The 27,256-nt window shown below is 41.5% G+C and overlaps 1 long non-coding RNA gene across 9 annotated transcripts; it reads left to right on the top strand.

Annotated features, from left to right (window-relative positions):
* Positions 1-72: 72 nt before the first annotated feature.
* Positions 73-7,415, top strand: LOC124653510. 9 transcript variants are annotated; one of them, XR_006987930.1, is made up of 14 exons: positions 73-299; positions 391-443; positions 589-636; positions 772-864; positions 1,605-1,779; positions 1,973-2,052; positions 2,142-2,181; positions 2,339-2,404; positions 2,528-2,586; positions 3,001-3,105; positions 4,370-4,507; positions 4,596-4,657; positions 4,807-5,620; positions 7,028-7,415. It is a non-coding gene; the product is annotated as an uncharacterized LOC124653510 (long non-coding RNA). The 9 variants fall into 9 exon arrangements; XR_006987932.1 differs by having other exon boundaries at positions 1,973-2,181; positions 4,807-4,864; positions 5,581-5,620; XR_006987937.1 differs by lacking the exon at positions 4,596-4,657 and having other exon boundaries at positions 1,973-2,181; positions 4,807-4,864; positions 5,581-5,620.
* The last annotated feature ends 19,841 nt before the right edge of the window (positions 7,416-27,256 follow it).

Raw genomic sequence — 27,256 nt, 5'->3', positions numbered from 1 at the left:
GAGGGCGCCGCCATCGACTGCGCCGTCGTCGATGTGGTCCGCGAGGCCGTGCGCGCGAGGCCAGCGAGCCCACCAGCCTTCGGGGATGGGGCCACCGACCTAGCCGCCGTCGCCGGGGTCCTTGAGGAGCTGGCCGAGCTCCGACTCCTATATCCCCACCTTTTGCGCTACGCACATGAGCGGAAGGAGGACATCAGAAGATGACTTCAGGGCCTAGGGTCATGTCGACGTCCTCAGCGTAGTGGAGTGTGTAGGCCAGACTGCATCGACCTCCCTACTCCGCCTCTGATTCCCACTAGGTTCCTCTCTCTCTCTCTCTCTCTCTCTCTCTCCCTGCATTCCCTTCTTCCTCATGAACCAATTTCGTCAAATTATTGTGTGATTTGTTAGGAAAGGAGATGCAAGGAAGGTCTTGATTTCGCACAGATTTTACGTCTCCTCAGGTACCCTGTACAACCACTTTATTTTCTCAAATCAGCTACAAGATGTCCCTTGCATGTACAATCCTCTCTCCATTGTCTGCAAACTATTATTGCTATATAGATGAATTATTCATTACAAAATATATTTGTCCTATGTTTGAGATAGGCATCAGATGACAACTCTAAGATATAAAAGTCCATGTTCCTGACAAAGGTGCATTCTTTCAGTACAAAGTTCAGTAAACAGATCATATGTTGTAGTACCTTGATAGTTTCACACCATGTGGGTTACTGTCTGACTTCATGAGAGTTCTGCTATATTTTTACCTTGTCACATTGCATAAGACAGGAGGAGAAGCACACGCCGCTGCAGCATCGCTGGGCTGCGACCATGAAAGATGTGATCTCCTGCTCTGTGGCTGCTGCACCGTGGAGAGATGAGGTGAGCCGACCACATAATTATCCTTATTTGTGTATTGACAATGGTCATTGTTGTCTTTTGGCTAAAATATTGAGAATGAGCAGCATTTGTGATGATTTTTTTATTGCCAGTTTGTTGGTCTTTTATAAATATGCAACTCTAAATATTATGAATTTTATGTTTTATGGTCATACTGGAATAGGTTGATTCGGCACACCGTGTATTAGTGATTGCAACATTCTCCTATGAAAATTTGCATCCTGGTACCGAAAGGTTAAGAAGGATGTACCAAAACATTTATATGCATAAATTTTAACTTGATTTGTCCTCATTTTCATGTAATAGTTAAAATGCAATTTAGCTCAAATCACTTCCCTCGCTGCTTTTTTCTTGCTTTGCCGCTTGTAGAAAACCAACCTCAAATGGAACTGACCTAGGAGACATGTTGGAACTATTGATAAAACAAGTATTGTAAGTTGAACATTAACTTTTTTTATGGAGTGATATTTGTAGCTTATAATCTAGGTAGAAATTGCAGCCAATTAACCGAGTAGGTTGTCAAGCTTGTGCATGATGAGGACCTATCTGGTTGTTGTGTCCAGTTTAATTCTAATTTTCCTCCAGTTGCATAAAACATTCAGCAATGGACCTTTTAGTTCCTTTCTATCATATTTTCTCTCAGGCTGTCTCATCTACTGCAGTTATGCATGTTGAAATTTAGTTTTACGCGCCACTAAGTTATCAGGTTCTTAAAAATTCAGTTTCTGGCCTTCGAGGATGAATGTGGCCACCGGCAATTTGGAGTCAGTCCGTGTGTGGATTGTTGGATCAGTAGGTATTGGGCACCACCGCTCTGCAAGCACTAGCTCGTTTCACCGCTCCTCAATTTCATCCTCAGGAGGCTTCCTCATGCTCCGGGCTCCATCTTGTACCAAGGTAGATCCGAATCTCCACAGAAACCTTTTTTACACAATAGTCTCCACAGAAACTTGATGCTCAATGAAGTTAATCTATTTGTTCCTTCGTAGATGGGTTTGTGCTTGCCACCGCTTGATGAAATTGCTCAGTGATCTCCCCTCACAAACTCACTTCAAAATTGATAATGTCACTGGTGCGTGTTGAATTGTAGGCCTGCTAGGAGGAAGAGCATGTTGCGTGACCATTTTGAGAGCAACAACAACAAGATTCGTACTGGGAGGAAGAGATACAGTAGCATCTGTTTGAGCATGTCTTTCAGTTACATGTTGTCCTGACTGTAATCTTGGCATTAATTTGTATAAAAATTCTTTCTCTTGCAGAATAGATGGGCACGGAACAGTTTGTTACCTTCCTGTGGGTGTAAGTGGTCCATATGGATCTTGAATACATCATACTATGCACAAATTATGGTTGTGCACTTTCAGATTGGCTATTTGAGTAATGTTAGATCACTGAGCACAGTTGCTGAAAATCTGGAGTGTGATATTAATTTATGCTTGGAACATTGCTATTTCAGTGGTTCTTTTGTAAGCACATAGATGCACTCTTACCTATTACGTCAGTGAACAAAATATGTGACAAGGTAAGAACTTCCACTCATGTAAGTGTATGGAAATTTATTTTGCTACAACTATTTGTTTTATCCTCTCCTAATATGATCATTCATGATGTATATATTATATCCTTGCTTTTATTCTAACATCAGGATGAGTCTCCAGAAACAAGCGATGTCCATCTATTGTAATGGCCAGCCAAGAGACACATGTAAGCTAACAGTTGATGTCGCTTTATTCCTTAGGTAACTCCTTTGTTTTTCCATTTTGAGTCATACACAATTCCCCTTGTTGGCCATTTTCCATTATGTTGCATATAGTGGTTATCATGTGTTTATATTAGCTCTTTCTTTGATTCATTGTATCTGGATTCAAAATGGCTATGTGTGTCGTGGGACTTTCCTGGAATGATACGAAAATTTTGAAATGGCAAGTTTCTATCACATGTTGGGCTGAATTGTTCTATGTCTGGAGCAGTTAGTTGGTTGCATTATATTATTTAGTGAATAGCTATAAATAAGTTCCTCGTCACCTTTAGATATTTGGGAATAATGTGCTTAGGCTTCTGAGTTGTTGAAATCAGGTTAATATTGTTTACTCACCATTCATAACGTGTAATAATTAGAGGTCAAGCTAAACACCGAACTCGCGGCCGTCGTTGGGAAGCACAACAGAGGTTGCAGGCTGTTGCAGTGATGCATGCCAACTACCAGAGTTTTTCACCAAAAAGGTAACTCATATCTTTTGCATTGAATTTATTTTGAATTGCGCAGTACCGGCTGATGGTTAGGAGACAAGACTTAGGCTGCAGGCTGTCGTGGTGCTCATCTCTGTGGCATTGAATTTACTCGAAAATGTGCAGCTGCAGACCTATAGTAATCATGGTTAAATATTCTGATTGGGTAGTTCAAAATTTAGTAGTAGTAGCTGACTAGAGCAATGTAAAAGAAAGATTCCCCTCAATTCTGACTCTTTTGGTAGGTAAATGTTGAATCTTAGGTGTTAGTTTTCTTTCATACAGTCAACTTCTGTATTTTTCCTGTGCGCTTTGAACCATAGTTCAAGCTTGAGATCTATTGTTGGTTCAAACGAGATTGGTTTGAAGCTATATCTTCCCATATTTCTTTGTCTTATACATTGTAGATTCATGGGTACTGAAAACAAAATTTATACCGATGGAGAGCATGATTGAGTTATCTTTTACACTGCACATTTTTGCAACAAGATCCTATACATGTCTCATAAGAGGTGCCATTTATTTATTAGTTATAGAATTTTTGTGCGCATTTCATTTTGCTTTCTCCAGAGCACTGAGAAAAGAGTGGAAAAGTGGATAACTGAGAGAACCCGGATAATTGAGTCTCATTTCAGTTCTACAAAATTGTTTTATTTTGCATCATCGGAGCAAAGAAAATTTAAGTTCCAATAAGCTTGAGTACGAGACTCAAGAGACCCAAAACTTCCTTATCTTCCTTGCTGGCTCTATGCTCCCCACTGGTGGCATGTGTGGTCGGTGCTTCCACCTCCTCCACGTGTCCATGGATTTTCCTGGTTTTTATGTTGAACCGTGAAGAGAAACTTTTTTTACCGATTTATGGGTGCTTGAAGTTGCTTTCTTATTAAGCCCAATAGTTTAGAGAACTAATTTTACCGTTCCTGATAATACTGGATTTTGTATTACTTGTGCGCTTATGCTACCATGTAGGTACAGTAGCTTGGCACTGGCGCTTATATTTGTTTAGCTCACAAATTAGTTAGGGAATGAGGAGACGAAATCCTTGGCCAATAGAGCCCTAATCTTACCGTTCATTACTTGGTCAACTTACTTAGTTGTATGTCAGATAATATACCTAATAAGTTTTCATATTTTTAATTTTTATTGTTCTGTAGCAACCCCTTGTGATTGGCTGGTTACAGGCTTTTTTATAAACTTCTACTCCCAAATATCCTGTTGGGAACTCAAATCTTTCAACACTACCTTTTTGGTGCTGCAGAAATGACTGTTTATTCAAAGGAACCGAACCAAGTCTTTACAGATATGGGAGTATCCTCGAGGAGTTGATGCATAAGGTCTCCTAGAGAGCGGAAAGAAGAGTATATGATGACCTACAGGCCTGGATTGCAAGATATAGGTATCCTTTTGTATTTATGCATCTCTAAATACTCCCCCACATTTCCAGTACAGTTTATTTGTCCCCCATCTTGGGCTCCTGCCAGTAGGTCTGAGGTCGGTCGCTGGCCCATGTCTCTGTTGCTTGAAGTTACTGCTCACCGGCTGCGAGGTGTGCCGCTCCAAAGTTGATATGTTCCTTCTCTTTGTTGCTTCTGCTTGCTAGATTTAATATGTTTTCTGGTTTACTTCTGTATCAATTTCTCCTTTTTGCCACTAGAAGTGAGTCCTTAAATTGGTGAACTGACTTATCAATTTCAGGTTATTTAAACAGAAAGATGGAGACATCCCCAAGGTCCCAACAGTACAGCCAGGGCATGTGAGTTTAGTTTGGGTGAACTAATACACTGGGATCTTCATTGTTTAGGATGTATTTTGCCATCCTATGATGTGATTTTGTCATGCTGCATCCGCATCTATGCCCTATACATATTTGCTTGATTATTTGTTGAAACAGAATTACGCTAGATTTGTATTAGTGAGGATAAAACACTGCATTTGTAGCCTGTGACAAAAGTAACCCTGAAGAAGAAAACTGCAATTTTCTTTTATTGTGCAAATTGGTTTGCACGATAGTGATTTGTCACCAATAGGATGGACACTAATTTAGAGTTTAGAGGCTCATGTATGCACTACTTGCTAACCTTGCTAAGCAGCATCAAAAATATTTTTTTGGTCGCAATCCAAACATGTACAGCTAAATACTCAGTTGTTAATTTACCATATAGTTTCTGTTAGTTTGATCATCCTAAATGTACTGTTCTGTGTATGGCATAACTAAGTGGTTCACTATTTCAGAAAAAATAAGCTTCAAAGGCCACCATTGTTGTTTTTGTTTAATTTTTATTTCGAGTTTTCTCCTGTGTAAGATATTACCTATTCATATATCCTTCAAACATTTGCCAATGCTGTTCTAAAGTATATAACCCATAGGTCATGTTTTGTACGATGTTTCTATTATTCATTTCAGCAACATTTCCTGTTGAGTCACTGCTTATGCTGAAATATGTTTCCGCTGTCATTGGGTCGCCGCAGCTGCTGGAGTACAGGTTGCCGGCCTCCATCTTGGCATAAGGTCTGTTATCTTAGCATTCCCTTGTTGTGTCTGGTTCTCGGTAGAACCAAAGCATCTGGCCAATAGATGGATTTACGATGGGATAAAAATGGTTAATTAGCTGGGTTTGCTAAGCTATGTTTTGTTTCTTCTCTGTCCCTATACTCCATTGAAGAGACAAATCAGAGTTGGAATTCCCTAGAGGTCGTTTGGTATCCATCATTTGAGCCCGGAATCCTGGAATTCATTTTGAAATTCCATAGGTGGGCTGTTTGGTTGCCACAAAACTGGGCCCTCATTTCATTTGGGAAATCCAGCAAAATGATGCCATACGTAATCACAATTCCGAGCTAAAACCTGTCATTCACAATTCCTGTGGCAACCAAATAAATTCAATATTGAATTCTACTGTCATTTACAATTCATGTGGCAACCAAACAAGTGTCCATTTCTGGAATTACAATGTAAATGAAAAGATGGACATGTTGTTTAGTTTACAGTAACAATTGGAAAATTAGTACGGGTGCATGCCAACATTGAGAGTTAAGGTTCAGAAGTGTTAGCCTGTTCAGTGCTGATGTTCGAACATCTTCTATTAAGGTTCTCCTTGGGCTGTTTGGCGCAGTGAGTTTAGAATTAAGTCTTTTATTTCTACAAGCATAATTTTGAGGCACACCCTGAATAAAAATTGTAGACCATGTTCCAGACTTTCCATATAATATTTATGTTTGCAATTTGGTTGGACACATTCAAATAGCGGCCAGTTTATTGATCTGTTCAGAATATAGTTCTTCTATAGACAATAAACTTCTTTACAACTTCGGATGGACACTTTTTACTTAGTCTTAGGAACGTTGCTATTTTCTGAATGTCTATGTTATGAAGTGGTGATTTGATATATGTTTGGATAATAGGTATGCCTCCATGGACATGGTTTTCACATGGTGTTTCTATAATATTTATAGCTATTTTTTTTACTCACACTCAGAGATGACACAATTGTTCGTGGAAATTTGAATGTGAGATATCAGACAATGTTTCCCAGAGAAAGATTAACTATATTTTTTTCATTCTACTCGATGGTGAAAATTCATATCAAGAAGATCAAAAGAATGCACACACCAATGAACTGGTTAAAAACTGCATACCTTTCGAAAAGTTGGTGAAATTTTCCAGAAAATAGTGGTTGACAGAAATATCAAATCAATGGCTTGCATGTATATTATTATGTTCCCTTACATATCCTTTGTGAGATATATTCTTGCTTTTCCCACCAGACTCTTTCGGAAATTAAAATACAGACGGTCACGGACTGATGGATCAATCGAAAAAAAGATTTACTTTCTCGGACTACAACCAAGAAAGCACAAATATTCTTTATGTACAATGCAACCTTGGTTAATATGATACCCCGTCCTTTCTTACCAGGTTTAAGCCATGGTTGTCGTTGAGATTTCATCCAGGGTCTTGATCATGGCAGCTTCCAGATCCATTGTACAACACTATACCCACAAAGTGTGAAGTGACGGTGACCTTCCTCTATTGGTATGTCATATACATCAATCTGTTGGAAAATTCTGGCTATCCATCAAGCAAACAGTGTATAGGCTATTAACTACTGTATACAGTCAACACCCTGTAGTAAGACATGTTGTACTGGTGACCAGTTACATAGTGTTTCACCCATCGGGTAGTTTTTCTTATTTAATATTTGATTACCGGGTCTGTGAGCCTTAGAACATTCCTCTATTTTCCTGATTGTACATAAATCGTGTGCTACTATATTTATTATTTCATGGGCTTTATCCTAATTTTATGCTATTGTCTCTGTTCTGTAAAATCGAAAAATCGTATTATCATCTTATCACCTGACTTTTATCAATGTTATAGAAACTGTATATTGGTATGAATTTTACCGGATCGTGCACCAAGACACATGCCCAACGTACACAAATCACATTGGTGTGAATTTTATCATTCCACTAAGACACATGCCCTATGTACACGCATCATGTTGTTGAAGAAGACTAATTAATTTGGGAGCAAAATTATATTATATCATTTTTACATAGTTTCTCCAACCCTCGTCCTTTTCTACACCCGGGTGTATATGCACCCTTTATTTGAAACGCATATTAAATATATTTAAAAATGTTACAAAAATACAAATAAAAATTCTTTGTGTATACCTTCACATGTTACAATGTTACAAAGTTGTTTCAGCAAAAAACCAATATGTTTCATGCCTTGTGCAAAAAAGATAAATCTTAGGTGCTTAAATAGTCTGTTTTTCGAGGCATTATTTTTCTGGTTTTATGTGAAAATTTACGTGCACACATAGAACATGTCCCGCTACATGCTAAATTTGTTCCTAAATTTTTTATGGTTTAGAAATATGTTTTATACATACCGGGTGCATATGCACCCGGGATCAGATTTGGTTTTCCTGCGGCCAAGCAAACTCTTTGATGTTTCCCTATGTTTAACTACCGTTCTCTGATGACCATGTTTTCATATTTGTGTATAATATTTTCCTACTTTGACATTTATATGTAGTGCATTTTTCTAATTTACTGTTGTGTTTAATCCACATGATATGTTATGTTCTAATAATTTTTCCCTTTATTAAGGAGAATTAAAGGTATAATTATTCACTCTTCATTAATTGCTTAACTTCTATCGATGTTTACATAATGAAAATTGTCACAAACTTCACGGGATCGTGCGCCAAGGCGCACATTAAAATCTAGTTGAGAAAAGGACCACACGTGAAAGGAATTGGCAAGAGTGGTGTGGCGGCACGTCAAGCCACGTGTGGCACCTGCCGTCATCCACTGTGGCAACATGGGCTACCGTTGTCGACCTTGGTGGCACGTTAGACGGCGACGGAGACTGGTGGGCCTTGTCGCCCCTGCCCGTGGCGGTAGGATGACGTAGATCAAGCGGACACCCTCCCCGGTGGAATCTTCCATCTGCCTCGTCTGCCACCTGGCACCTATGGCATCACAGTTTTTCAAATCACATAATAAGTAATTAACATAACTGTACCACTAGAACCATACATATTAAGTTAATATAACGTTACAATATAACTGTATTATCTAATTAACTCTAATAACAAAATATTTTCTTTTGTCCGCGTATAATTATGTAAGCGCACATGCATAAAATCATTAACATGCACAATCTATCTATCTAGTATATACTAAAAGTAAAATACAGAGGTCTAAAATAGGGACATAAGGTTAATCCACATCATCTTAATTATTTTGACAGTTAGATCTTAAATATGTGACCAAGATTTATTATTTTACGTAAACATGTTATGTTCCGGTCTGACACGATACATGTTGGAAAGTGTACATGAAAATACTAGTTAGATATATGTTAAGTTTCCTAATCTACTTCCCTAAAAATAAATCCCCTAATCTACTTGGTGGACCATGAGCATGTACATATATGAAGCAATCACCTAACAATACATGACATGCCCTGGGAAAAAAAACAATAACGTGACATGTTCTCACTTACGCACACAGCCACATATTCGTTACGTAAAAGAAATAACAATCAATTGGTAGAGTCCATGGTTAACACGGGAGTGGGATCCACATCAATAGGATTTTTTAAAGAGGTTTCAAGAAAATTAGAAAAGTTACCGTGAGAAATTACACACAACAATGCAAAATATTGTGTTTGGCATCCCCATAAATTAGTAACTAAGTCGGACCGGATTGATTTTTACTATCCCTTTTCAGTGTCCTTTGTGTAATATCCAGGGACCTATGTAGAATTTTGTATTTCTTTGATGTCCTCCTACTTGCTTTATGTATGCAGTTCTTAATGAATGGATAAGCGGCACCGGGTCCTTTCTTGGTTCAAAAAAAAAAGTCGGTCATGCTGCTGATTCAAACATACATATTTAACTGATATAAACTAACACATGCTAGGCATATAATTTATCCTAACATCAATACTAACTATAATATTTATATCTGATATCCGATCACAAATGCAACTCCTAGAACTCACATATATAAAACCTTACAACACTATTACATGGTGCATCCTAATTATTTGTCGGACTACAAAGTAAATTGAGTAATGTGCACTTCAGTACCTAATTATTAATTGGACCACCAATAATACACACAACGACCATTTTAAAATGTCAGATAAATATGTTAAAGGGGTTCTAGATCTCAAATATTTAATAGGGTGTGTCCTAAAATAATATAGTAAAATCGATGATCGATTAAGATATCAAAATTATATCGCCAATGCTGGCGTAGTCAAACTACATTACCTTACGCGAGAGAGATATGGTAAATTGGTGTGAGCGAGAGAGAAGAACAATTAGACTGAATAGTGGGGATATACGAGGGAGAGAGATTTACTAAATTGTTAATTGCCACAATAAAAAATGATGTTATAGTCCAAAAATGTTATATCGTATACTCCCTCCGTTCCTAAAAAAAACTTTCCAACTTTATCTAGATACAAAGGTATATTTTAGCTATAGATTCATTCGTATCTAGAAAAAAGTACGACGATTTTTTTAGAACTTGAGGGAGTATTGTTTTTTATGTAGTGGTATATTAATATAGAAACTAAGCTGCATCTCACAAACTTAAAATCTGACTCAAAAATACCATATATTTATAACCAACGGAAAACATACATTTAGTGTATATATCTCCTCCCCTTTAATATGTTCTAAGAAGGTGAAATAAAAACACTTAATATTTAACTAGCATCCATTTTTTTTTTACAAAAGTAAGAAAACTTATCATTCTATTCCATTCAAAAGATCATTGAAACATCATGTTGATAATGTAAGTGAATCAAAAAAAATTAATTGGACCACAATAAACATATTTTTGTAACTACACATCTGATTAGTATCATGACTAGCAAACTGATAGTTAATCTCATATGATCAAATGTCACATAAAAAGCTAGCAGGAATACTATAATTTGATATACTGTTATAACCATGTACAAATGACACAGATGGTCATTAATATGGGTTGTTTTTAACTGATGTAATCAACCACAAGTTATATTTCATTTAGCACAAATCACATTAAATTGGCTATGAAACCATATTAATTACTTCCTAGTATCACATAACATGAATACACATAAAGTTATCGTATTATTTATCAAACACTTGTGTCATACAAAATATGATTCCCTCGCAATTGCGAGGGCCACCATGCTAGTTTATCTAATAAACAGATTACTTAGAACTTTATTGTACATACTTTCGTACTTTCTATGAAACAACTTAAACATTGCTAATTAATAAATCTGGGACAGACGCAGAAAAATATAAGCTGACATTTTATACGTCAACTCAAGAGGAAGCGTTCCACTGCTAGTTACGTGGCGCAAAATCTCGGACTAACAACTTCCTAAAGTCCACATAAATACCTAATACCCTGAAAATACATGATCACTAATTAAATTAGAACATATGAGCGTCGATCCGGACATTCGGAACCTGGCAACGGGCGAGGTCGACATCCCAGGCGTTGATTACCGCCGCGAGATTAGCATGTAATATAGCCAGCAGTCTATACGAATCCTTTATCTGTGTTGGTCAGCTTAATGCACATGTGTATACATCCGTGACACGTATGCATACGGGCTGCTTTAACTGTGATTTCAGTGCAGGGTGCAGAAACATTAAATGTTCTTGGCTATATTAGAGCATCTCCAGTCGCGTCCCTCAAAAAGCGTCCGGCACAAATGATTTGGGGCACGTTTGGGACCACGCCGGACAAAAAGAGACCAAAAATCTGTAAAAAAAGAGACCCTTCCCAGCCGCGTCCCTCAAACAGCGTCCGGATGCATGCATTTTAATAGAGGGGACCACCCCATGTGGGAAAAGTAGGTGAGAGAAAGTGTGGGAAAGAGACTAAGCATCCGGGACTAGGGCTGCATGCATGCATGTGGACGCTGTTTATGTGTCAGGCGTCCCCGGTAGAGACTCTATGTATAGAGTCTCTACCGGGGCGCCGGACACAAAATGAGGCGCTAATTAGCTTTGGGGGACGCGACTGGACAACTTTTTTCCCCATTTCTTGTCCGCGGTCCCCCAAACCTCATTTGGGGGACGCGACTGGAGATGCTCTTATGCAATGCACGGTAGGACTTTGTTTTTAGCAATCTGCAGTGAATGGTTTTAAATAACTAGGTAACATATTAAACATTTGTGAATCAAAGTTTTGAACACATTTTTTTATCAATGGTGTAGATAGAAAAAAAAGGTAACAAATTAAACATTTTGCACTAAAAGGTGCACACGGTCAGATTTTGTACTAGCTAGTCTAAATTGAACATTTAGTGATAATGGTGTAGATTGTCAAAAGTATGGTTTTCTATAATCTAAATTGAACATTTTGTATTAATGTTGCAGATAGTTAAACATGTGATTTTGTCATAGTTTAAATTAAACACTTTGTATTAGTGGTGCAGATAGTGAAAATGTGACACTGTACTAATCCAAATAGAACATTTTGCTTCATTTAGATTACAACTCAAATCAAAAGAGAAATAAAGAGAATCTGTACTAATCCAGATAGTGAAAATAATTGTGGTAGAATCCACCAAGAAGTCAAGAACAAGCGCTATATATTTCTTCACAGAACATCCAAATTAGAAAAAAAACGAGTCAAATAGATCCCAGAGAAGAACAACATCAGCACAAGCTCGCGGAGGAGAAGTACGGCTGTAGAGGAGCTCGTGGCCTCGGAGCTCGGCCGGAGGTGCAGTGCGGACAAAGAAGCTCCGCGAAGGAACACGACGGGGGAAGAAGCTTGATGCCTTGGAGCTCTCAGCCGGAGGAGCACCGCGGCCGGAGAACTCGAGTGGGGGAGGAGTAACACAATCGGAGCAGCTCGCGGCTTTGGAGCTCCGGCGTGGCACCACGACGCTCAGGGCACCTCACGGCCTTGGAGCTTGGGTGGAGGAGGAGCGCCAGCGGCTGGCGGTCCTCGAGCAAATCACCGCGACCAGTCGCCCGATGTTCCAGCGGCCGCGCCCGATGTTCCCGCTGCCGGCGGTCCTTGAGTCACTCCACGGCATTCCCGTGGACGCACCCGCGCCTGCGGCCGACGGTCCTCGATCCAATCACCGCGACTGGTTGTCTGGCGTTCCCGCAGCGGCGCAGCCGCGGCCGGTGTTCCGGCTGCCGGCGGTCCTTGAGCAGGAGGAATCAGTCAGGGTGTGTTCGGTTGTTGGATGTAGTGGAATGGAATGGAATGGTTCCGTTCCATTCCATCTCATCCCATTCCATTCCATCTCATTTAGGTGTTCGGTTGATTTCAGAAGCTGTGGAATGGAAGAGAATATAATTAGTCTAAACATTTAATTAATTAGACCCTAATTTAATTTAAATACTTAATTAACTTAATTATTCCCCAAAACCAGAAGAACACAGTGGAGGAGTTCCTGGACGCGCCGTCCTCGCTGCCCATCGACCTGGAGGCCAAGAACTCCGCGCCCGGCGACCCCCGCCCGCGCCCGGCGACCTCCGCGTCGCGCCCGGCGACCTCCGCGTCGCGCCCACGCGCCCGCCAACCCGCGCCGCCGGCCCCCGCCGCTCCGGTCCGCCGGCGGCCGCGCCTTGGGCCGTGGGCCGGTCGCATCCGCGCCGCCGCGCTCGGGCCGTGGCCGGGGAGGAGGGCAGCGAGCCCGCACGGCCGGAGCAGGACGACGCCCGCCGCCGCCTCCGTCGCGCATGGCCGCCGCCGCCCCTGCCCCGCCGCCGCCTGGCCGCCGAAGGAGGAGAGGGCCGTCTTGGCTGCCGAAGGAGGAGAGGGCCGTCCTGGTCGCCACGGCCCCGCGTTGCTCCGCCACCGTGTGCCTGGCCCGGCCTGGTGGCCACCGTCGCCGCCTGCCCCGCAGTGAGGGAGACACGGGAGAGAGAGGTTAGCACAGGGGAGAGAAAGGAGTTAGCACGCAGATCGAGACATTCCACCTCGTCCGGCCGATTTGCCCGGACGGGTTCGTTCCGCATCTAGGCGGAATATTCCCTTTCGAGGAACGGTTCCATTCCACCCTATCCCTGAACCGAACGCGAGAATGGCTCCGAGGAATGGAATGGTTCCATTCCATTCCACCTAATTCTACAACCGAACAGACCCTCATAGTATTGGCTAACAGGAATGCCCAAAAGGACAAGTGCATGAGGAGAGGAACGACCAACAGCTCCACGCTGGCTTAAAGCAACGTTTCCATCCCCACGTCCTGCAAGGTAAAAGAAAGATGCGAACGAAATTGAAAATCTGTTGAGCAACGTCAGGCTCAAGAATCAGGGGCTTGATATGTTAATGCTTGTGAGGACGTTGCGGACGGCGACGAGGGCTGGAGCAGGTGATGGGAGCGGCGCGGGCCAGGGAGGCGGCGAGGAACAGGAGCACATTCTCGAGAAGGTTGTCGAGCACCTGATCTGCGGCGCGTGGCGCACGGCCGCTTGGGCGGGGCTTGCCTCCTTTGCTAGTTGAATCCATTGCCGATAAGCTAGGATCTCCTCCATCTCTGCGTCGATCACGAAAGGGAAAAAAATGATAGGCTCCCGACACGAATCTGCCATGGTGATCCCTAAGGACCATGCCACCACCTCCATGAATCGAATTACGAGGAAAGGCCCCATCGGCATTAATTTTGTGTCATCCCAGAATCGGCACATACATGTGTCCATGTTTGATAGTCGAAGTAACCACCGGTTCATACCTGGAGGCTCTCCACTCTAGTAGAAACAACGTTCTTCGAGCCGTATTCTGTTGATCGAACCAGTATCTCTAGCATCATTTCTTGCAAACCAGAGGTGACAGCGCTTCATCGCCCAAGTTACCCAACATGTCCAAAATCCAACATTGCATATCTCGATGCCATGAGTTACAGAGGGAGGGGCGTGCGGTTTCAACCTAGAGGATTCATAGATCGGTTCTCATGATCTCCTCGTGTGAGGGCATACCCAAAACATGTGCTTCGGGGTTTGATCTATGTTGCGAACCACACATCGTATCCTTTCATTAATATTTTGACTTCAAAAACACCAGTAGTAGGCCTTCAATTTATCTAGCACATCAACAGCCCAAAGAGACAGTTATCCTCTATGCTCATCGTAATTATTAGACGATCTCGGGTTGTCTGCTTAGTTGTGTTTCAACTGAGTTTTGAGGTGATATGCTGATTTGACACTAAAGATCTCATTCTTAGTGTAACTCCATGCAAGATAGTCAGCCAAACACGATTTTTCTTTTATGTTCTCATCATCCCAAGTTCCCAACCTCTAACAGAAACTCACTAACCTTGACCACCTTCTTGTCAAATCAATGGCCAAGTGGTCTCTTTGTAGAATTCCTTGGGATCCAATTATCCTCCCAAACATTCACATTCTGGCCATCCCTAATCCTGCACACTAAACCTTCATTCAATAGTTATCTCCCATGCAAGATGCTTCTCCATGTATAAGACACCCTCTTAGGGCATTTTGCCGAAAAGAAATCGTCATCCTTGAAGTACCTCACATGGAGACTCTAGAGAAAAGTAAGTCTGGGTGTGTGACAACTCTCCATGCCTGCTTGGCTAAGAGCAATTCCAATAGTATAGCCAACTGTTGGCTATAACAAGATGTCATGTCATTTATAGTCACCATATAGCTAACATATACAATAGTTGGCTATAAGATTGAAGTACTTTACTAACATATGACCCACCTTTCACTCACAGAAAGTGTCTAGGAGCACGTGCAAGAGTTGGCTATTGCATAAGAGCAAGTGCAATAGAGTCTAGTCAGCTGACTATAAGGCATTAAATAATATATTTTAGATGAGTTGGAGGAGAGAGAAGGGGAGAGAGAAGGAATGTGGGCTCTTAGACTGCTCATAGCGGGAGTAACATAGGTAGTAACATCACACATCTCAAGGTATTTTGGTGACATGGCATGTCAATAAATGAAGAAAGAGAGTGAGGTGGTAAGTAGCTATGTTACCATAACATCACACACCCCAAAGCAAAATGAGTCTACAACATAATAAATGACACAATGCATGACATCACATATAAGTTACTACCCACTATGAAGGTAGTAACCTAGACTAGTAACATGGTATATGTTACTAGTCTAAGTTACTCCCCACTATGACCAGCCTTAGAGCAAGAACAATAGTGTAGCCGGTAGCCGGCTATAACAATTTGCCACATTATCTATAGTCAACTTATAGCTAGCATGTACAATAGTAAGCTATAAAAGTGTAGTACTTTTACAATACATGGTCCACCTTTTAGTTTCACATAGTGCCTAAGAGCACGTGCTAGAGCTGGCTATTAGATAAGAGCCCACTTCTCTTCTCTCTCATAATTTCTCTCCTCCAACTAAGCAAACTTATAATATTTTATCTCTTATAGCCAGCTGACTGTACCTTATTGTACTTGCTCTTATGCAATAGCCAGATCTTGCACGTGCTCCTAGGTACTTTGTGTGAGTAAAATGTGGGTCATATGTTAGTAAAGTAAGGCATTATTATAGCCAACTATTATACATGTTAGCTACTACCTCCATCCCAAGGAATAAGGCGCCCTCGTTTTACGTGTTTTTTGTTTGACTAAATATTACTTCAAATATATAAAGATTGTTTGTATAAAATTAACATAATTAGAAAGTGTTTTTTAATACGAATCCAACGATACTAATTACATATAATATAATCAAGATTTTGTTGCCCAATTTTTATGGTCAAGGTTCGTCTTGAAATACGCGTGCGCCTTATTCCTTGGATCGGAGGTAGTATATGATAACTAGAAATGACATGACATCTTGTTATAACCAGCAGTTGGCTATATTATTGGAATTGCTCTAAAAGCCCACCTCTCTTCTCTCTCTCCCCTTTGCTCTCCTCCAAATCATCTAAAATATATTATTTAATATCTTATAGTCAGCTGACTGGACTCTATTGTACTTGCTCTAAGAGAGCTTGGTTAAAATGTGCATAATCCCTGAAACCCATGCCCCTAATATGCTTCGTTGCACCCATACCTGCCAGCTAACCTAATGAATTTTGCACTGATGATCCATAGCTCCCACTGGAAGCGTGAAGAAAACAATATGAGCTCATGGAATTTAACTATTGAAAGTTGAAAGCAGCCCATGGCCGGAAATTCAATTCGGCTCCCGGGTGCATATGCTCCCTCTATCAAAAAATTATATTTTGAAATGTCGAAAAATGTTGACAAAAAATTCTACATGTACATCACCACAATATACGTACGTTCGTCAAGTTTCGCGAGGAACCAATATGTTTTGTGGTCTATGTGAAAAAGAGAAAATTTATCTCCTGAAAAGCCTTATTTTCAGCATTGAATTTTGTCTTTTTTACACATGTCACACGACAAGTTGGATTTTTATGAAACAACTTTGTGAGCGCGTAGCACGTGAAGATGTACGTTCGAATTTTTCGTTTCAATTTTTTAAAATTTCAAAATGTATCTAACATGCATTTCAAAATAAAGGGAGCATATGCTCCCATGTGCCAAAACTCCATTCCCGCCCATGGCATATTTCCTTCCGCTCCTTGGAAAGCCCCTGGCCCTGCCATCCACCTACTTCCCTCTTGATAGGTCTGTCAGAGATTTGAAAGCTCTATCTTTTGATCATCCTACAATTGTAGGAAGACTAAGATATTTCTCAGAGAGAGCCCTACATGTTATACCAATAGTAGACTTTAGATCAGTACGAGCTGTCTCGTTGCAACCGTTCTCAAAGAAATGGAGGATTTCTAATTTTTTTTCTTTTGCCCAAATATACTTTGTATTTCTGCAACACCATTTTAAGGGCAGTCATGCTAGTTTGACTAGGCTCCATGAACACGACCTTGTTGTGTGCAAACAGGAGATGTGTAATTGTTGGACCTTCTTTTCCTAAGTTTACACCTCCCAACTCCTTATCTCTTTGTACTTGTGGGAGAAGAGCAGAGAAGCCTTCCACACAAAACAAGAATAAATACGAGGACAACAGATCTCCTTAACAGACCCCCCTAGATGGTGTAAATAGATCTGACACCACGCCATTTAGCTTGACCGAAAACCTTACCAACATAACACATCTCATTATTATACTAACCCAAGTCTCTGAAAACTCCATCTTCAACCACATTAATCTCAAAAACTCCCTCCTATGCTATTATCATATCCAGCTTGATGGCGCACAACGTTTTTTTTTCCTTTTCCTCATCCTGATCGTATATACACATTCATAAGCAGTGAACATGTTATTCGTAATCATCCGTCTGGGAACAAAGGCGCTCCGCTCTTCCGAGATAATAATGGGTAAAATCTTTTCCAGACTATTAGGAACCCCTTTTAATGTAATCTTGTACAGTACATTGCAAAGACTGATTGGACGGAACTGAGTAAGTAACTCTCATGAGTTAACTTTAGCAAATAGGACCAAGATTGTATCATTAAAATCATCAGGGCACCCTATACCATCCAAGAAATCTCGGACAGCTTTGGAAACATAACCCTTTAAAAACGACCAGTGTCTTTGATAAAAAGAGTTGGGAGCCCATCCGGCCAAGGGGCCTTTGTTGGCCCCATTTGTAAGAGTGCCTCCTCTATTTCAATGCTTGATTAATATCTTCATTAATTTATTCAGCAATAATATTAAGGACAATCATCGTTGCTCGAGCCTTCTGAAGAATATAGGGAGTGGTTAAAAAACTATGCCAATTCACCATCTCATCATGGGTCTTGCACAAGGATCCATCTGGCCTTCTGAAACCCTCGGTCGTGTTCTTCCTTCTTCTTTGTGATACCCTATTCTCGAAAAACTTTGTGTTGTGATCCCCTACCTTAGGCTAATCCTACCGAGAGAGTTGTCGATACATAATCCTTTTTTCGTACACCTCGTGCAGTTTATGCTCGATATGTCGAACCTCTTGTGAGCATCTTAAAACAAATTCCGCTACTCAAGCGCCTTCTATTGGCATTCATAATTTTTATCTCCGCTCGAACTGATCCAAATGCCCCAAAGCTCAATGTTTTGTATGAGAGGACGCATTACGAAGCTTATCCCATAGGCCTTGGATCCCTCGGTCTCCAACGACAATGTCATCCCAAGCCTCCTTAATAATAAGTTCATAGCCCTCCTACTCGCACCACATCTTCTATAACTAGATGTTGGCACTCAAAGTGGCAGATCTTCTTGGATTCTGATCAGTAAAGCCAAATGATCAGATTCTTCAGTAATAAAATGTTCCACTTGTGTCATAGGGAATAGGGGTAGCGATTGCAATGTCACCGTTTTTCTGTCCAGCTTAACTTGCATGTTTTCTACATCCTCATGCTATTGTCTCAAGTGTAATCATAAACTGAACAGCCAAGGTCTATGAGCCCACACACCGCCAAACATTCACAAATATTCCCCATCCTACAAATTTACTTCTTCGGTCGCCACCGACCTGCTCACCTTCCCGTGCACACAACCAAGGTAAATTGTCTTGGCTTTTCAGATATCTCAATGCTTCCTAGGTTTTGTGGCATAGCTCTTCCTTTGGTTCTCCATTGGTTGGAGTGAATCTTCGAGGAAATTTATATCTCCCACACTTTTTTCCGAAACTCTATTATTTGCCACATGACCATCACATGTCATTGTGTCACTAACATGTAGTGATCATGTGGAAAATAATATAGGTGTAAAGAAAAGTGTGTCAAATTATAAAATCCCCCGAATCCCCATGAGTTGTTGTCAAAAGTGATCTTGGCATCAATGTAATACTCCCTCCTGCCCAAAATATGTTGCATATAAGGTTTGATCAAATTAAAACTTCATAAAGTTTTATCATCTATATTGATAAACAAACAAATACAACAAAAGAATAATATTTTTAGAATTTTCATGAAATATATATTTATATTATATGCATAGTAGATCTTTGTATTATTATCTATATTCTTGATCAAAGTTTGCACAGTTTAACTTGCACGGAAAATTACGTGCAACATAAAATGGACAGGAGGGAGTATTGACTCCAAGGTCACCTCCTCGTCATTTCTCAACCACGGAGCTAGGCCACCACTATTGTCGGGATAGTCCACAACAACACCACTAGAAAATCCGTAAACTCGACTTAAGCTTATTCATATCATTTGCTTTCTTTTTTTGTCTGACTGAAACACCAACGCCACGTTGAGTTACCTATAGAGGTCCCGAAGTTTTTCCTACCAGTGCGTCCAACCCTAGTATGCGTCTGTTAAGACCTAACACATTCATTGCTCTCCACCAACGGGACTTCAATTCTGTCAAAAACCGCATTGGTGTGTTCCATCTTCCCTGCAGGCTGGACTCGCTTCACCCACGACCCTGACTGACACCGATACCCAAACCTACTTTGGGTCGTGCTTCCTATTCATGGCGCCTGGTGGCATATGAGAACACTCGTCCTTGGAAGCTTTGTCGCTCTTCCTCTGCCTTTTGATGTATGTGCTCGCTTTTCTGTTTCTTAGCGTCGAAGAAGTAGGTTCCTTGCATGTGTCCCTCTCACCTTCCTCGCCATGTGGTGCTTAACTGCTTATCGGGTTCGTGACATCGCCCTCACATCTCCTCAACTCATTCCACCAATGCGAGAGGAGATGGAGTAGGAGTAATATTCAGATAAATTCCTTCTAGGTGGCAGGTCACGGACAAAAACACCTCCTTTATATCTCACATCTGACCTGGTTAACCTACTTCTGAAACCGCTCGAAGACACCAACAAACGAGTAGGGTGGTGGAGGCTTACTATTCATCCTCGGTGTTGTACGACACCATTCACCCCATTGATTCAACCCTTCTTCGTGAGGTAGACACTTATATTATACGTGCACTAAACAATCGCAGTCAAAACAGAAATGTGGCACATTCTTATACTACAGATCAAACCATTTACCCTCTACATCATCCTCCAATTCCGTTATGCTTACCCCGTGTGCAAAGGGTGATTATCTATGACATCAACTGTTATTGTCAACTCTTTTCCCCATGCAATCACTTCCTCATCCACATCCACAGATATGTATTTGTCAATCCAACCGCCTATCGGCTCTCCATTAGCTCTGTTCATCATACTAGATGACCGGTTGCGCTATCGCGCAAATAGCAGCTGCTAACCATGTGTTTTCAGTGTAAGAAATGTCTAAATCAGTGCAACCGAAAACATATTAATAATATGTCAATAGATGCTAATATACATGATTTTCATGTCTTACTTGCTATATACATATCAAATATGAGGCTTATTAAGTATCCTCTAAATTACCCGTTGCGGTACCGCGCAAATAAAATAATTAGTACATGAACCACTAACCATGTGCTTTTAGAGCAAGAAATGCCTAAGTAAGTGCAAATGAAAGCGTTTAATATGCGAATGGATGCTCACATTAGGATGGCAATTTAACAGCTAATTTATTTACATGCTTAAATCTATATTTTTGTTGCACCAAAAACAGTACCATAGTAACTGCAGTTGTTCTCACACCGAAACAAAAAATGTCCCCGGAGATGTTCTCAAAACAGAAACAAAAATATGTTACTGAAGCCGTGCAAATATTGTTGACAGTCACCATGGTGCATTCACTATATGATGCATAGCTTGTGCATTATTCTTCACACTCGACTCCAACTCTTCCATCTCGATGTCCACTGCCTTCAAAGCTTCACTCAAAGCTGCCATCTTCGCCTTAGGGGCTTTCATCTCCTTCGCGGCATGGTCCTTCTCGAGCTTGACCTCTTCATACGCCTCGCGCTCCACCGACGGTTTATCAGTAGTGATGCCATCGGAATCTACAATGCCTGGATCTGGGGATCCCATGTCATCATCGACACCGCCCACTGCTGAGCTGATGTCTTTGGTGAAAGTTTGTACTTCAACAACATTACTAATAAAAAAACAGTACCGAATAGCCAACCAGAGCTGAATAACTTTTTCCACATGGAAATCAAAAAGTCATTGCATCCATCAAGATTGTAGGTATAGTACTGTGCCGTGGTTACCATAGAATTGACTACTTCTGCATCTCTTCCTTTAAATTAATCTTTGATTAAAATCTTAACCCATAAAGGCTTAAACACTACACCGAACAATGCGAGTGTGCTTGAGTTTCTATTATACCCGGAGACCACCAGCAATAATGATTTTAATATTCTTGTAAGTTCACGAGTATGGGTAAATAAGTCAATGCCGAGTGGATGAGAAATTTTGAAGGATCGTCCTGATGTACTAAAATACCCAAAATTGAATAAAATCAAAGTTCCTCGAAAAACAATAAGAACTCATGAATGAAAAGCTGTATGCCCGCAAATATCAACCAGAAAACAGATCATTTTGGTGCATAGCAGTGGCTAAATATAAAGATGCAGAAATAAATTGGAACTCGAGTAACCCATGATATACTAAATAGGCATGCTACAGCCTATCACAAGCAAAGTATTCAAGAACGATTCTTGTTCTACTAAAATATCGGTTAGTAGGTTTATATGCTGATAAGATACAGCAAGAACTTGACCTGCCTCGCAAAATGTAAGATCACCAATACTTACATATTCATTACTATAGTTCGGATAGTGAAAAAATGCCATACTGTGTTACAGTTGAAGCCTCAATCTTAAAATGCTTCAAGGGTATGGAATTAGGAAGGACTTAGGAAGGTGTACAAAGATAGCTACAGGAAAGTGACAAGTGAAAATAACAAAACCACTGCTTCGAGTGATTACACGAGCAACCTACAGGCTAACACAAATAGTTTGACCTTGTTCGGCACAATCCATAATCCGGAACGCGCGGGGATTTGTAGGTACAAATAACCTACATACTAACACAAATAATCTAAGATCCCCTGTGCAGCTACCGATTCGGGCTCCGCATTTGTAGGTATAGGAGGATTGGCAGTCTATATTCACAAGGGAGACATGTTTACAAGAAGCCTACACACCCTATATAATCATCTCCATTGGAAATCATGGCAACATTACTTGTCATGGAAGTATATGGCGAAAAAACTGACCTCATCTTGAAACAACCGCGCTGAAGGCCCTGGTTATGGAGCACCATTGATCCACTGCTTTGAGACGAAAGAATGTTATGGAAAAGACAACAAAAGCGAGAAAACGGTATATGTTGCTTACTGGTCGGAGTGAAAGAAAAATACTATCCGCATATATGTACTAATGAGTGAATTCCAAGCATAAATAAAATAGCTTGAAGAGTTCTATATATAAACAGTGAAGCCCATGCTGAGTGTTTGGTTGGGTAGAAGAAGAATCAGCGGGCAATAGCAGTATGCAAGCAATCTTCCTTCGATATTTTGCTCGGAATAAACAGCGGGAACTAAAAGAATTGAAATAACAAAAAAGAACATTTCCAAGTTTGGCTCCATATTCTTACCTTGAAAGAGTATTCCGATAATTAGTAAATCTGCATATGTCAATGCAGCTTCCTAAAAGTCCTCTAGCAATGCTTGAGCGGCCAAATCACTACACAAAAAGAGAAAGAGAGGGTACATATTAGTTTTATTACACATCATAGTGTAGCAATAAGTTCAAATGTGAGTACATCATCCATAATAAAGGCTAGTGATAAGCACATGAAGAAATTTAGTATAGGTTCACCTGATAGCCAAAGCAGCATGTAGAGCCTAGTCAAAAAGAACACCAAACTATAACCTAATTAAGATAAATTATAGTTCTGAAATACACAACGGTTTCTGAATATGTATGTTTGAATCAAACACATCCAAACATATATCTTAGGTTGTAGAACTGCAAGGCTACACATATGGCGAAAAAACTGACCTCATCTTGAAACAACCGCGCTGAAGGCCCTGGTTATGGAGCACCATTGATCCACTGCTTTGAGACGAAAGAATGTTATGGAAAAGACAACAAAAGCAGAAAACGGTATATGTTGCTTACTGGTCAGAGTGAAAGAAAAATACTATCCGCATATATGTACTAATGAGTGAATTCCAAGCATAAATAAAATAGCTTGAAGAGTTCTATATATAAACAGTGAAGCCCATGCTGAGTGTTTGGTTGGGTAGAAGAAGAATCAGCGGGCAATAGCAGTATGCAAGCAATCTTCCTTCAGTATTTTGCTCAGAATAAACATCGGGAACTAAAAGAAGTTGAATTGTATGAAAAGCAAGAGGCAGAGACGAGATCATCAGCGAGATACGTGAGATACATCATTCATGCCGATGCTCATCCCTATGGCTAAGCAACATCTAGTAGCACATAGCAGCATTGCAAGTAGCAGGCAGGCTTGGCAGCAGCAGATCTAGCAGCACACAACCAAGATTGATAGTTAGCACTCCACTCGTATCCATGATTACCAGAAGTAGTAACTCAATGATCTGGCGCATAGAAGTTCTTTTCTAACTCCTGCAGTGGAACAAGGACTAAATGGATTACTTAAGGGGTGAACCAATCGTTAGCTCACAATGGTCACAACATGTACTGATTTGGTCATCAAGTCAATATAAAACAATATTATACTGAAAATTGATGTAGATTGACCTCTATAGGAAAGGAAAGAAAATGATTCATCAATGATACAACAACCATGAACTATACTATTGCCAAGAAAGGAAAAGAAAATGATTCCAGACAAAAGGAACTTAAAAACAGGTATAGTAGCACGTGTTATCTCATTCCTACAGAAGCATCTGGGATAAGTACGACAGATAAATATTTACAGCCACTTTACATCTGCCCAGGACTAAATGTGACAATCGAGCGATATGCTTGATGAGCAACCTAAACCAACAAAAAAGGACTAAATGTGACAGAAAAATAGGGGTAAATATGAAAGGGATGTGGTAACTTCCAAGCTCTGCAAACACCCCTTAAAACCGAGCCACATAATAAACACAAGAACCCATCACCAAATCAATATTTAGCAAAGTAAACACCCACCACAAATCAGCAAGTCATACATATACAAACTACAATAGAGGTTTGTTTAGTAATAACACACAAACTGAGAGGAAAGTTCAGTACAGCTATCTAGGTGGTACTTTGGCAAAGCTCCCCGACATGAAAGTGTTACGAAATGTAGTTCTAGAAAAAAGCTTCCTCTACATTAATTTCGAGTACATCAAATTTAAAACATGTTAATTCTTTTAGAGCTAAAAGATGAACCAATTCGGTCGATAGTGACTTTGCCAAAATCCGATTGAAAACCATCTTGCTGGCTTGAAGGGGCAACAACCTACTACCAGCATGATGGATCTAGTTGGGGAGGAAAGATGGAGCCCGAGAAATAGGGCAACATAACTTGGAGGAGATAAAATCCATACCTCCCGCAAATTCTATGGTCCCTGTCAGCGGCCGCCGCAAGCCGGTTGCGGATTCGAGAGAACATATAGTCACAAAACACATGTTCTATTTGATTATAGTTGATAAACCTCACCTACAAAATGGGCCCGGGCACAAGACGATGCTTCAGAATGTGACCTTGGTGAGAACCAGTACCTCGAGTCATCAAAGATGAAGAATTGCTTCTTGAACTGTATAACATAATCAAATAAAGCTGAAGAATACCTAGCAACCTCATGATCTGCAATCATCTTCTTGAGATGCATAACATAATAAAAATAAACCTGAAGAATTTTTAACCAGTTTTCCTTGCAACCTTGACCTGCAGTCAACTTATGGAGCTACATTGCAACCTCGTGATCTGCAATCACCTTATTGAGCTGCATAAGGATAGAATCACATGGAGATTATACTCACAATACTGCAATTTATATTTATAAATATAAAAATGATGCTGCCAAAAGTTGAAATCAACACCTATTTCTTATAATGATGGCTTTTGCTTTTGGTTTCACCGCAGTTGACCCCCATTTCCAGGTGCTAGACTATGGGATTGTCCATATGCTTTTCAAGATCTGGTTCACGTACAAAGGCACCCCCGGAATGGGGTTCAAGCAACCTAATAATGTCTAAAATCGGATGGAAATAACAAAAAACGAGACTGAATTTTATCAAGAACAAACGAGAGCTCACCAGGAAGGGGAAGAAGATGGTTGATGTCGTCGTTGGTACCATCCCACGCAGCAACTTCGCGGAGGATTACCTGCACCGGCACGACGAGATCCTGCCCCGGATCCGCCATCGCCGCTCGTTGCTCGAAGTGCGCTGCCCCGCTCGTTGCTCGAAGTGCACCGCCGCTGAATCCGTGCTCCACCTCCGTCCCAGTGCCGCCCCTCACTGCTCCTCCACCTCTGGCGCTCGGTAGGTCGAGGACGGCGGCGGCTCGGGTCGCGGAAGAGGAGCGAGGGGGCGAGGCACGCCGACGGCGGCGGCTCGGGGAGCGACACCCGCGACCGGCCGTGAGCGTCGCCGCCGGCGCTCCGGCCGCCCCGCGGCTGCTCCCGGGCCCGCGCTGCCGGCCGCCTCCGCGACGTGCTCGAGGGAGAGAGGCGCGACGACGGCGGCGAGGCAACGCGCCACGCCGACGCTGGGTAGGTCGAGGGGGGTCGCGCGACTGCGGCGGCTCCGGGCTGCCGTCCGCTGGCGACATGAGATAGCTCGGCGGCGGCGGCGACGCGGCGGCCGGCGCGGTTGAGGGACGGAAGAGAGGAGACGCGGTGCCGAGAATGGCCGGATATTTTACGATCTAGGGTTTTCACCCCGGGCGCGAGCGCGGGCGTTGCCGGGAGAAACGACCGACTCGGAACAAACGCACCCTACCGTCTCGCAACCGGCCCCGCACGAAACAGGCCCACGCGTCATTGACCATAAACGAGGAGGCAGAGGTAAAGAAAAATTGACCACATCCAACGGCCAGGGTGAAAAGTGGGCTCGCAAAGTTACTGTTGCTACGGGATTGGACGGACCAGATTGATTTGCCCCTTCAGACCCCCTGGTTGAGAGGGTAGTCTTTGAACATTTATAGAAGTAATCCATAGGTAAGTCCAATACCCTTACGCAGATATCCATAGTGTCAACAATCATGTCTGACAACTCCATCGAAGTTCTTCACGAGCACCACATTAAAATCAAAATGTTCCGGGCCATTGTGTGTCACATGTTTCCAATCTCCTTCGTAAGTTAAAGCGGACTACAAATCTATTATCTTCTATATCCTTGAATTGTGCCAATATGTGGAGACCTCAGCTCTTTGCATCGCACGTATGATTAATTTATGAGCACCTTACCTAACATTGGCCACTTTAGTCGTGGGACAGATGCAAACCGGATTCCTCTGATCACAAGCTTAGTGGCTTCCTGGTCTGTTAGCAAGAGATCGCCTAGAGCCAGGTCATCCCTCGCCAACTTCACTAGTGAACGCAGTAATGTCCTAGGGCACACACCGTTTGATGATGGCCTACAAGCCTGGGATAATATGGCTCCTCTTCCAATGCACCCCACACGATGGAGACGCAAGAAAACCCACACCTAACCTTCGGAGACACAACCTCGCTGTTGAGATCGACCTCCGCTACCAAGAACCACCCACCCTTAAGGAAAAACCCTAGCTTAGTGGCGATCGCCTCCCTATCGCCCAAGTGTTATTTAAAAGAAAATCGATTTTCCATCATTTTACAGATAATACGTGATTTAAAAAAATAAAACTAGGACCCAATCGGCAGACTGGCTGTCGA

This window comes from Lolium rigidum, chromosome 5 (genome assembly GCF_022539505.1).
Source record: "Lolium rigidum isolate FL_2022 chromosome 5, APGP_CSIRO_Lrig_0.1, whole genome shotgun sequence".
Lineage (NCBI taxonomy): Eukaryota > Viridiplantae > Streptophyta > Magnoliopsida > Poales > Poaceae > Lolium > Lolium rigidum.
The sequence above is the reverse complement of the archived record's forward strand: the minus strand, read 5'-3'. Positions and strand labels throughout refer to the sequence as shown.